Source organism: Sturnus vulgaris, chromosome 5, assembly GCF_052056855.1.
Source record: "Sturnus vulgaris isolate bStuVul1 chromosome 5, bStuVul1.hap1, whole genome shotgun sequence".
NCBI lineage: Eukaryota > Metazoa > Chordata > Aves > Passeriformes > Sturnidae > Sturnus > Sturnus vulgaris.
The window spans coordinates 2,475,531-2,487,180 of NC_142247.1; the positions used below are offsets into that span (position 1 = coordinate 2,475,531).

Here is an 11,650-nt window from a genome sequence, read left to right on the forward strand (position 1 = left end):
GTCTCTGCAGAGCACAAAAAACAATGAGCTTCACCTCAGGTAGTTTTGAGAAAGAGTCAGAAGATGTTATCCCTCTTTCCCCATGCAAATCCTGAATTCTCCCTGTTGTCTCTTTAAACATTTTTCCTCTGCACCACTTAGTTATTTGCTGACATAAAGGAGAGAATGAGAATGACTTTTACCCAGTGTTTAGAGAACTCACTTGGTGCATAGCAGGGTTCTGATGTAGTTTCAGTAAATAATTAACCCAAAACAGTGACAGCAGAAGTCGAAGAGAACCACCCACACGAGGCTGGGTTTCAATCATTTTCCACAGATCTAATTCAAGCTATAAATGAGAAATTCACTTCTCTAGCCCTCAAGTAGAAGCAATTTGTCTTCATTCTTTAAATAAAGCTATTCAAATCCATCAGAGTGACTAAAACTAAAGAACAAACCAATTCACCAGTGGGGGAGAAAAAGAACCACCTAATCTTCCCAAATATCCATTAACACAACAACCCCTATCAAATTTCTTGTCCTAAATAACTGGTGTTCTACTGCTAAAATTTATTCTAATTTTTGTATGAAGCTAAAATTTCTACTTTTGACTTCTCATAAGCTGCATGCCTAATTCTGGACTCCAAATTCTGCTGGGCAGCCCAGATGTTTAAGCAGTGACCATCACAACCCTTCACCATTTTTGTTACTTTTGTTCCTCAGCTATAGAGATGATCTAGCAATATTTTCTAACCACATAGGAGTATAATGAAACTCACATTCTTGCAATAAAAAGGCCTTGAAGACTTCATTGAAAGATAGTCTTTGAAACCAAGTTCCTCTGCAATGAAACCAAAATTAGAATTTATTAGGAATGATCTCTGGTGGGAAAAAAGTATGAGAGAGATGCTTTAGTGCTTATCTGGAATACAATGGCAGCAAAATAATTAAGGTTTGGCCATTGGAAGGCCTTTCTTGGTAGAATCATGCTGCACAATGAGATTGAATATTAAATATATTTTGGGGATAAATACTCATTTCCTCATTAGGATTTCAGTAGTTCCAGGAAATAAAACCATTTTGCTTAAGTAGACTGAAATAGTTTAATAGCTTCTCTTTTCAAGAACAATATTCATCTAACTCTTCTTCCTTTGTCATAATTCTTTGAATAAATGTTAGCCATCTGTCCTCTGGAGAGAGGGAGATTCATGAGTGTGATTAAAACACTCTTAAAATACAGTAAAATAAGAGCTGCAAGTCTGACACTGTTGCTGCTGGAAGTAGAACAATTCTACTGAGAACCTTAGACCATGTCAAGGCCGCTTGCTGCAAGTCATCAATGCAAATTATTTCTGGCCCAGCCTTACAAACAAGTAGCCATCTGCCTGGTTTTGGACAGGAAAAAAGCAAACCACAACCACCCCTTCCTTTACTCCTTCAAAACATGAAGGGAAATCACAAAAAAAGAAAAAAAAAAAAAGAAAAAAAATGTTCAGTCAATTATATTTTGGAGGTAAGAGACACTACCACTCAGCAATTCATTGAAAGAGAACAGTTTCTCTTGGCAGAAACATTTCCTCTTCAGCAGGTGAAAATGGAAAAGTTGTGAAGCCTGCTCTGCAGGTTTTATATTCAGTTCCCTTGAACATAAAACACGACTTACTCCCTGGATTTATGGCCACCTACATATGACATTTCTGGCATCCTAAGTCCAACTCATCATGCAAATGTGGTAGCATGAACAAGCAAAACCTCAGAGTAGATGGGGTTGGATAAAGCAGCCACAATTTGTGGTGCTCACTGTGTGCATGTCAGAACTGCCCAGGGCAGCCAAAACCACCCTGCCAAAACCATGGTATAAACAACCTTTAAATCTTCTTTACTTGTAATGAGCGGGCAAAGGCAAAGTTGGGCAAATTCTGCCTTTTTATTGGTTTATAAAGAAAGAGAATTCACATTTCTGGGTAATGTTGGCAATATTAAAACTGCACATATCAACAAAGAGAGCCATTAATCCACTCAGGTTCCACACACAGAGTCCAGCAGCAACACCATAAAGACAAGAGAACTAATTCCAGCATCTCCTAGCCCCCCACCACTGCTTCTGCTCAGTTTGTTCTGTGGAATTTCCCTCCACCCGTGGGCTTGGAAGAAATTCCAGCCCTACAGCTGAATCCTAAAGGGGACCATGTGCCTTCCCAGGAATACAAAGCCATTCCATCCTTCATCCCAGCCTGTGGAGCTCCATCAGATTCTCCCACCATGGACAAATGATCTCTGACAGATCTGTAGAGATCTCTAGCACAGCTTCTGCCAACTGCTGTAAATATTGCCTAAAAAACTACTTTTTTTTTGGTTTGTTTTGTTTAATATGTACTTCAGGTGTCCATGTTGGCTCCTAGCAAGTTTCCCACCATTCACTCCAGCCGTAAAATACAAAATATTTAAATTGAAAATGATGAGGATTTTTGGATGGTTTAGCAAACAAACTTTTGAAGAGGTTTAAAAAGAAGTTTCTATCTTCCGACAGTCTAAGCAAAACAGGGGCAGTCAGGAAAGTTTAAGAATCGTTCCAGTTTTCTAAAGGCTTTTCCTCGACCTTGATATCCTCCCCATGTCTCCACTTGGTTTGGAAGCGTGGTTTTCATCACAGAAGGATTTTAAGTTTGGTTTTTTGCTCAGCTTCTGTCTTTGACATTAATTTTATCATCAGATATTTCCTTTTCCAACAGTCAGTGCTTTACTTTCAGCTCAGATTTATTTCCAGCATTTGATGATATGCCATCAGAAAGACTTAACTGATTCCCTCTTTCTTCTGGTGTTTGTCATCACCAGAAGACTGCCTTCAAAACTAAAAATGTAAATGCAGAAACAAGTCAAGCCTTTTCATGGTGCCACCATCTATGGGAAAAATGTGTTCTCCAACGATTCTGGAATTATTGTTATAGAAGTTACAGATCAAATAATGGGTTCCACAAAATATGTGGAAGGAACAGAGAATTCAAATGTGCCTGCACAAGGTTTTTTTATAAATCCAATGTGAATGGGATTAAAATACAAAAGGTCAAAGGTAAGAAAAGATAATTATCCAGGCATTCTGTAAACTTATAATTTTGACATTACTGATAATTTTAATATAGTTAAAGTTATAGGAAAATTAATTCTATATAAAAGAAATAGCAGTCTGCATCAATGCTATTAATGATTTCATTTAATATTTTTATTTTAGACTGCTTCTGAGAAGATTTCAGTAGAAAAATGAAAGGAAGTTGTGAAAAAATATTACCTTTTTTTCAGAAGCAGAAAATAGCCTTGCTTATCCATCTTGACAATCTAGACTTCCAGAAAATCATATAATACTGTGGAAAATTGTCATTGTGTCATGATTTCAGCAAACAAAAGAGATGTGAATCCTCTTTGCATTCTTTTCTTGTCTTTGTTTTTTAGCAAAGAAAGGAAAATTGGAAAACTGAGCAATGTTTTCATTAGCTATCACCAAGTTTAAATTTCTATAATTGATTTAGCCACACCTAAATCCAAGGATTTACAATTAGAAATCTCCTACAGGAAACACCTAAGGGATTTCCAGCCCAAGATTAAAATTGGCAAACTCAATAAAGTTGCTACCCATGGGAACACCAAGACTTCTGAAAAAATTTAGGAGAGATCAACAAAAGTACAGCAAGTCATATTTATTAACACCTTCACACAGGCTCATTCTGCTAGACACCTTCAAGGAAAATAGCAAAGAAAGGTTTTTTCCCCCCCACACTTCCCAGAGAGAAGCCCTGATGCCCAGATTTCAGAAAAGATTTTTCTAAGCACACATTCTCTATCTGCAATTTCTGGTTTCAGGTCATTTCAACACCAGAAGCCAAGCAAATAAAGCAGGTGAATGCACCAGGTCTGTTTGGAGACTTTATTTCTGCAGCTTTTGCATTCTTTCAATTCACTTGGACTTAGCTTTGATTCACACAATTTTTAATGTTTTAAAATTAGGCTTTTGCATAGAAAGTTTTCCACTTCATTTGTAAGGTCAGAAAGCCCACCTTCACAAATTATTTACTAATCAAAATCACCAACAAAAAGAGGAAAAACAACGGGGAAAACAGAAAAGGAGGAAAGGGAGGAAAGAACAGGGAAAGCCAGTAGGGAAGCCAAAACAACAGGAATAACAGTGAGTCTGTTATAACCTCAAGACTGAAAATAGGGAACCACATTCAAAGGATTCAAGGACATTCACGTTCTGGCTGCTTGAATGACACCAGCCTCACAAAAATTACAATTCCTTTGCACAAATGCTGAGATTAAAACCGACCTTGTGTTTTCCCATCTTCCACTCTTACAAATCCATGAATTCTTTCCTCTCTTTACAACAATAGTGATGACAAAAAGGCTTCCCAAGCCACGTGGAAAGTGTCATGATTTCCATCTAAAATAACACAGGCTGATCAGCAAACCTGAAAGGTTCACATGTCTGGGCTGTAAGAGATCAGCTGTCCCTGGAGGGAGATTTTTATTTTTTTTTTTTGCCAATGACCAAGATCACAATAACAGGGGAAGCCCAGGATTTTACTGGCTCAGTTTTTCATGCCACTGTCCCACCTTTCCCTGTTCCCACCAGTGTGAAATCTGCTGGGCTCTGCCTCAAGCCCTGCAATGCTCATTCCTCCTTGCACAGGATTTGGTAATTTTTTTTTTTTTCCTTCACTTTCCCCAAACTAAGACCTTAGTATTTCCCATTTATTTCTTCTTCTGCCTGTGCTGGAAACCCCTCTAGTACTCCCCTTGCTTTTCCCAGAGGGAACAGCCCTATAGCAACAAATCCCTAACACCTTTTCAAAAGTTTTGCATTTCCAGAGAAGTTTCTGGCCCCAACTCAAAATGCACACATTTCATTAGGTGGGTTTGTTTGAAGCATAATTGACATTTCTGGATGCAGATCCCTGAAAAGCAATGTCAAAGTTCCCACCAGAGGAGGGATGCAGACAGATGCAAACTGGCTGGTGGTAGTGACAGAAAGTGAGAACAGTTTAATCAGCCTCAAGTCAAATTGGACATTTCAGAAAACAAAGCACAGGGTACTGGGATCAGCACACACTTTGGGAAGCCGTGGAAATAGAGGGGGTAAAAGTCAAAGTGGGGGAAAGAGTGATTTTTTTGGAGGTAGTTGTTGGTTTGTTTCATGGACTTCAAGAAAGGCAGGAGTTATATTTACTCATTTTTTTTCAGTTGACTAAACACACTTAAAATACTATATGAAATGCCCTATACAAATAGTATTTTTCTGTTTTTATTTTGGCCCAGACCCTTTGATAGCATTTTATTTAAGCAGAGAAAGGATTTTGTTTTCTGACTTCTGAGCTCAGTGACATTTTTGAGGTTTGTGCTCCTTCTCAAGTTATACTCCAAAGAATGTCTAGGTTTTGGTGGTGAGATTGTGAAGGTTGAAAATATGAACAATGAGCTGAGGAGAAAAAGAAGAGGGAGGATTAGGTGTAGGAATGACTCTGCAAACTGAGAGTCTGCTGTAATCCAGGGAATTGAAAACTGCCATGGAAAAACAAGCTATAGGAGAGTTAAAAAACAACTTGGGAAAAATTTTGTTTCTTAAAATGAAAACTGTTAAGGACAAGAGCTAAATACTCCTCAGCAGAGAAATTAAAAATATACAGGCTTGCTCCTAGTTAGAAGAAAGTAAAATGCAGGAGTTGTGAGTTCCAGAGAAAATGGTAATTCTGTATTACTCTCTGTAATTCTGTATTTCAGCTCTTCAAGCTGAGTCTCTTTTTTTTCCAGGGTACCAAGTCTTTGTGCTCATAAGGCCTCAACCCCCCTGCATCTCTGCCCTGCTATTTCTCACTGGTGCTCCACTTCTCTGAATTAACTGGTGAAATCTGGGAGGACAGACTCAGTTCAGCAGAGTGCCATGGTAATTCCCTGATTCACTCCTTTTAGACATAAAAATGCTGTCATCATCCACTATTTCAGATTTACTGTGCCTGTGTCCAGGAGAACTCAGAGGCTCATTGAAAGAGAACTGAAGGAATCACTGGGTAGGACATTACCTCCTCCTCCTCCTCACAGAGGAATAAGCCAGACCCAGCCCAAGATAAAGAATAATTCCAGTTCCCCTCTCCTTCCCTGTCTATCAGATATTGAAAGTCAGTGTCGTTGCCTTCAATATGTATTTGGCCAAACAAACAAACAAAAAAGAAATTCAGTTTTTTCTCCTGATTTCTCACTTAGGAAAGAGCTTGGAGTGTTTGCCCTATTTCCTGCATCAGGGCTTTAAGAGCTTTTAGGAAATGATCCAGAAGTGAATCAACATAACAGAAACAAAATGCTCAAAGTCTTGAAGATGCTGACTTCTAAAAGAAAAGCAACAGAGGTGACAGGGGGTTATTTACCTTGCCAGGAAAACTGTACAAAATTCTCACAGTCCTTTTTGGTACTGCTGTGGCTCCAGAGGCATTCAGCAGCCAAGCATAAAATGTGTTTTCTCTGAGGAACCAGGAACTTTCATTTCTATTCCAAAACTCACTTCTCCAAATTACAGAAAACATTGCCAAGGCAGGAATCACTTTGGCTCCAAATGCTAAGCTTATTAACTGTGGTATTAAACAGCATATGAAATGTGTGTGATGAGATTTACCACACAACTCTTCAAATCACGAGAGCTCCTGGGAAGAGAAGAAACCTTCTCTCTAAATTATTTCCTTTTACAGTTGAGATCAGAAAAGCTAGCATTATCCTCAGTCATTGAACACCAAAAAAAAAAAAAAGAATTCCAAAAAAAAAGTTTCTAAACAAAAACTTATGGGATTTATCGTTGGATATAAAAAATATATCCAAGAAATACAGAAAACAAAGACTTTCTTACTGAAGGAAAGACATTAGCAGGATGGTCTAGAGAGTAGCTGCTGTCTGTTCCCTCTGTTGCAGACATCATTCCAAACTTAACCATAAGAGTTCTTTCCTGATATTAATAATTGTTAATAAATAATTATGTAAGGAAAAGATGCCACCTTACTTCTCCATATACATCTCCAATAGGATAAACACAATGTTAAAAAAAAAAGGGATGCAGCAAATTTTACAGGAATTTGAATAAAAAGGAAATAAAGCACTAAATAAATAAAAAAGTTCATTTGCTTACATTTGGATCTTCTTCCAAGGCAAGGAAGAGGGTGTAACCCTTAAATTCAAAGATAATCATGGTGAAACTTCAGTAACCTGGAATTTAGAAAATGTACACAAAGAACTGAGCCCGTTCCTACTCAAGGAATAAAGACAGAGGTGATAAAGAAAGTAGCATCTTTGCACTTTGTTTGGCTTGCTTCACTAATTAGGGATTCTGGAAAATTACTCTATTAAGGTTTGGTAGTTATTTACTTATTTACTGTTGGAAATGCAATTTACCTTGATGGGCAGAAGCTCTCCATACCTCCAGACTTCAAAACACCCACATCCACCTCGAAAAGTTAAAATACAATCTCTGTATTTAAAAAACACACACACAAAAAACCCAAAAACAAACAAAAAAACACAACAAAAAACCAAAACAAAAAAAAAAAAAAAAAAACAAAAAACAAAACAAAAAAAAAAAAAAAAAAAAAAAAAGAAAACCAAACACCCCCAAAAAAAACCCCAATAAACAAAAAAAGTCCAAAACCCCAACAAAAACACCCCAACCAACCCAAACTAATAAACATGAAAAAAATTCTTGGTAGCCACAAGAAAGAGTAAAGAGAAATGGCATCAATAGGTTCTCCCACATGCAACCTCATCCTTCCACAGCAAGGTGTGGATTTTCCCCAGAGGATTAAATACCAGATTTATTCCCCAGAAGAATAAATACCAGCAGATGAGGACAAGGAGCTTTACACACAATTTACAGCTCTCAGCAGCAGACTCTCCAAAACCCTCGAGGCACTCTGGTGTTTTCCCTCCTTTTTTCCCCAAATTTATTTTCAGCTCAAGGGTGTAATTTTTCTACTGATGGATTTCCTGCAGGTTTAACTTTTCTGTCCCACAGGGACCAAGCAGGGGAAAAGCCACAGTGCCCTGTTTGCATTTCAGAAGCTCCATCCCTCCATTCCCGTGTGGAATTCCTCAATTCCCTCAAGCAGCTGTGGCAAAGGTGCCTTGACCTGTTTGCAACACGCCCTGAGAACTGGAAAGGAAATGAGAGCATCAGGAAGTTTTACAGGATTTGGAAAAGAGAAAGGAAGAGAAGTTATAGAAAACAGAGAGAAAGAATCCAATTCACAGCCACGGTGCAATCAAAAAATGAAATAAATCCAAACCCACCAAACCGCTACATTCTTTTAAAAAAAGTAAATTTTTCCAAGTGCAGAAGAACAGAAGTAAACCAAGTACAAAGCTTGTGATTTGGAGTATAAAATTTACTTTTCAGCCACTGCAGCACTGAGTGAAAAGAAAACATCATTGCCAGTAGCAAAATCCAATATGCACTATGAATACAGAATTATGATCATATTATTGGGCAGCCAAGAGAAGCCCTTGTCTGCTGTGAGGAATTTCGTGAAATAAATTTAATTTCCTTGTAAGTGAAAAAAAGAAGTTGGAAGTTCATGATATCTACAGCTAGTCTTAATGCATGATTGATTGATTTATCTGAAAATAGTCTAGTGCATGTGTGTACACCCAGGGCTGCAGGGGTTAAATGTGGCAAGGATAGAAGCAATTTTAGACACCATACACATCCTTCATCTCAATTCCTAAGAGCATTTTGGTTTAGAAACTGTCACATTATCAGTCCACACTATCCTAAACTCCCCCTGTTCAAGTCATCACTGGATAAACACACTGAAATCCAGGGAAATGTTCTATTTGTGAAATTTTGGTTTATGGCTTTGACTTTGGTAGACAACGTTTTTTCTTGTATCTTGAAGGAAATTGTCTCCAAAATTCATGCTTCCCTTTTAACTGAGTCATTACATGCAGTTATTGATTTGCAATAATTGCAATGTTTGGGGTTTTCCTGTTGAAAATACGTTTCCAGAAATACTCCCTTTAAAATTCAATTATGGTCAGAAGATTGACATTGAGGAAATTTCTGGGTCTGGGGGAAGCTTCAATTCTGAGCTGCACGGGGTGAACCAAGTGTTTATTTTTGATTTACTGCTGGGATTTGGCCAGAACAGGAGAGGTCTCTAGCACTGGGAATTATTATTAAGGCTGTCAGCAAAAGCCAGGCTGAATAATTCTTATTTCAGAGTGGCACAGGAGGTGGAAGGAACACCTCTGGTATTTCCAACACTGGATGTTTCAGGCTGCTAGAGATTGTCCTACATAATCCTGCTTGCAAGTTAAGAGACTGAATCACACAGGTAAGACTGAAGGAGAACAAACAGAGCCTCCCACAGCCATTTCCACAGGGATATTTTCCAACTGTAATTCCACTCAGCAGCCTAAGACAGGCAGAAGTTTTAGCTGAGCCCTGCTCAGGGAGATTTCTCAGCCTATAGCTGCCTGTGGCACTAATGAAGTTGGTCTTTGGAGAAGAAATCCAAACTGCTGATTGTTCAGCATAAATTTGAAAAGTAAATTATGCTCCCTCTTTTGTAAAAGGCAAAAAGAAATTAAAATAATAGCTGCAAGTAACAATATTTTGACAAAGCTTAAAATACAAATCTGCTTTTTGTTTTTTTCCAGACACAAATTGTTTGTAACTGACTGATAACTTGCATTGTAATAATTTTGTTCCACTTGAAGCAGGATCAATTTCAAGTTGGTATTTCTTTACCAATAATAATAATAATAAACTCAATAATTAGGGAAGGGGACTGGAAGTCAGAGAATCTAGCTGTGTTTCCAAATTCACTAATAGACATATCTTGAGTTGGTCACTGGTGTACTTGAAATATCCTGAATTCACCTCAGATTCCTGTATAATTAAAATATTTGATGGAATAAGTTTTTAAAAAGAGCAGTTCAACAGAAATCAGATAAAAGTCATATGTGTGGGGAGTCTAGATAGCAAAGGTCAAAATATTTAAAAGACACCAGTATAACAATAACTTTTTTACAATGCTTTCAATCCACATTTTATGTTTTTTGTCATTGTTACTATTTAAGGAGCTTATTCAAAGGTCAGTGAAGTCAGAGGGAATCTTTCCATTTATATCCACAGGCTTTGGATTCAGCCAAGAGCTTGACAAGTATTCTGGGACAATTTTTGGATGAAATCATCTGCATAAATGAAGGCTTAAGCATCTCTGCTGAAGCAAGATGGATTTCAAATTTCCAAGAGTCCTCAGACAAAGGATGAAGAAACCTGGACATATATCCCTGGAGGTGTAGCCACTTTTGTGCCTTCCAAAAAAATGTTGGAAATATAATAATGATGTTGCTGAAGCAGCTTTATCAGAAATAGAAAAGCTGCAGTCCCAGGTTTGGAAAGAAAGGGAGGGGAGCTAAGTGACAGGCACCACATTCTCAGAAGGAGATACACTTATCCAAATATAACATCCAGCAGCTTCCAGTATGGTTGTGCTCCATTGTCAGAGGACAAAGATGGTCCATAAATCTAAGACTGGTCTCAGGCCACCTTTTAAAAATGATTTGGTAAGATTTGGTGAAGTTCTATGAGCCAAAAAATTCAGTAGATCAACGACGTCTACGCTTTGCATTGCCACTTACAGTGACAAAATGAACTTCCAAATAATTAAAACAAAAGAGATAATTAGATAAAGAAATCATAGTTCCTATAAAAGGTTTTTAGCTGTGTTTCCCCTGCCATTCATCCATTACCACAACTCAGTGGATCAGAGCCCCAGAGGTTCTCACATAGGAAGGCGCCATGGAGGGATTTGCTTCCAATGCTCTTTGTCAACAGGATCTGCCTCCTCAGTGCTAAATCAAACACACCAACGTGCCTTTCCCCCACAGCAGACTGCAGAAAAAGCTCTGAGTTTCGGGTTGAGCAGAGCTGGGTTGCACAGAGTGATGCTGGGTGACACCCAGGTTAATGCACTGGCGGCGCATGAGGAGATCAAAGGCGGCGCTGCCAAAACCCATCCGTGTGCACTGTGTGCATCCCAGGAGATTTCCCTCAGAGCAGCTCCAGAGTGGCTCTGAAGCACGCTGTACATGCAGTTCAAAGGGTCATTATGCTCTAAATCTTTGTTTTCTTGGACGTGAGGCCCTCGGTGGATTTACTCTGGGAAGTGCCACCCAGCCTTTGTCTCCCGCAGAGAACGCAGCAAAGTGCTCAGCCCCTGACAGTGTCATCTGTTTAAAGCCTCACAAACATATGCAGAGCTTACTTCTGTTCCTGATTTTGCTCCTGTTCTATTTATTTCCATCCATAAAAAAAAAAAACCAAAAAAAAAAAAAAACAAGAAACACAACAAATAATAACGAGCGCTCAAAAGCGGAACATTCAACATGTGCACTGAAAATCCTACTATATCAGTATGAATAAAAACATATCTGAAAAACTAGTAGGGCTTTTATTCTAATAAAAACTCCATTAAATTAAAAGAAAAAAATGATTTTTAGGGCATCCAAAATAGATTCCATGGGTTATCTGTATATTTGGAAATGCTTCTTAACTTGCCAAGAATTAAATAAGGTTCAAAATTCTCAGGTCTGGAGAAACTCAGATCACAAATCTGAGAGATGGCATAAAGTTCACTTTATA

At 38.2% G+C, this 11,650-nt stretch overlaps 1 long non-coding RNA gene across 1 annotated transcript; it reads left to right on the forward strand.

The window, feature by feature from the left end:
- Nucleotides 1-5,350: 5,350 nt before the first annotated feature.
- LOC148223504 (uncharacterized) lies at nt 5,351-11,339 on the forward strand. Its single transcript, XR_015804160.1, has 3 exons — nt 5,351-5,911; nt 9,222-9,335; nt 10,139-11,339. It is a non-coding gene; the product is annotated as an uncharacterized LOC148223504 (long non-coding RNA).
- Nucleotides 11,340-11,650: the final 311 nt, after the last annotated feature.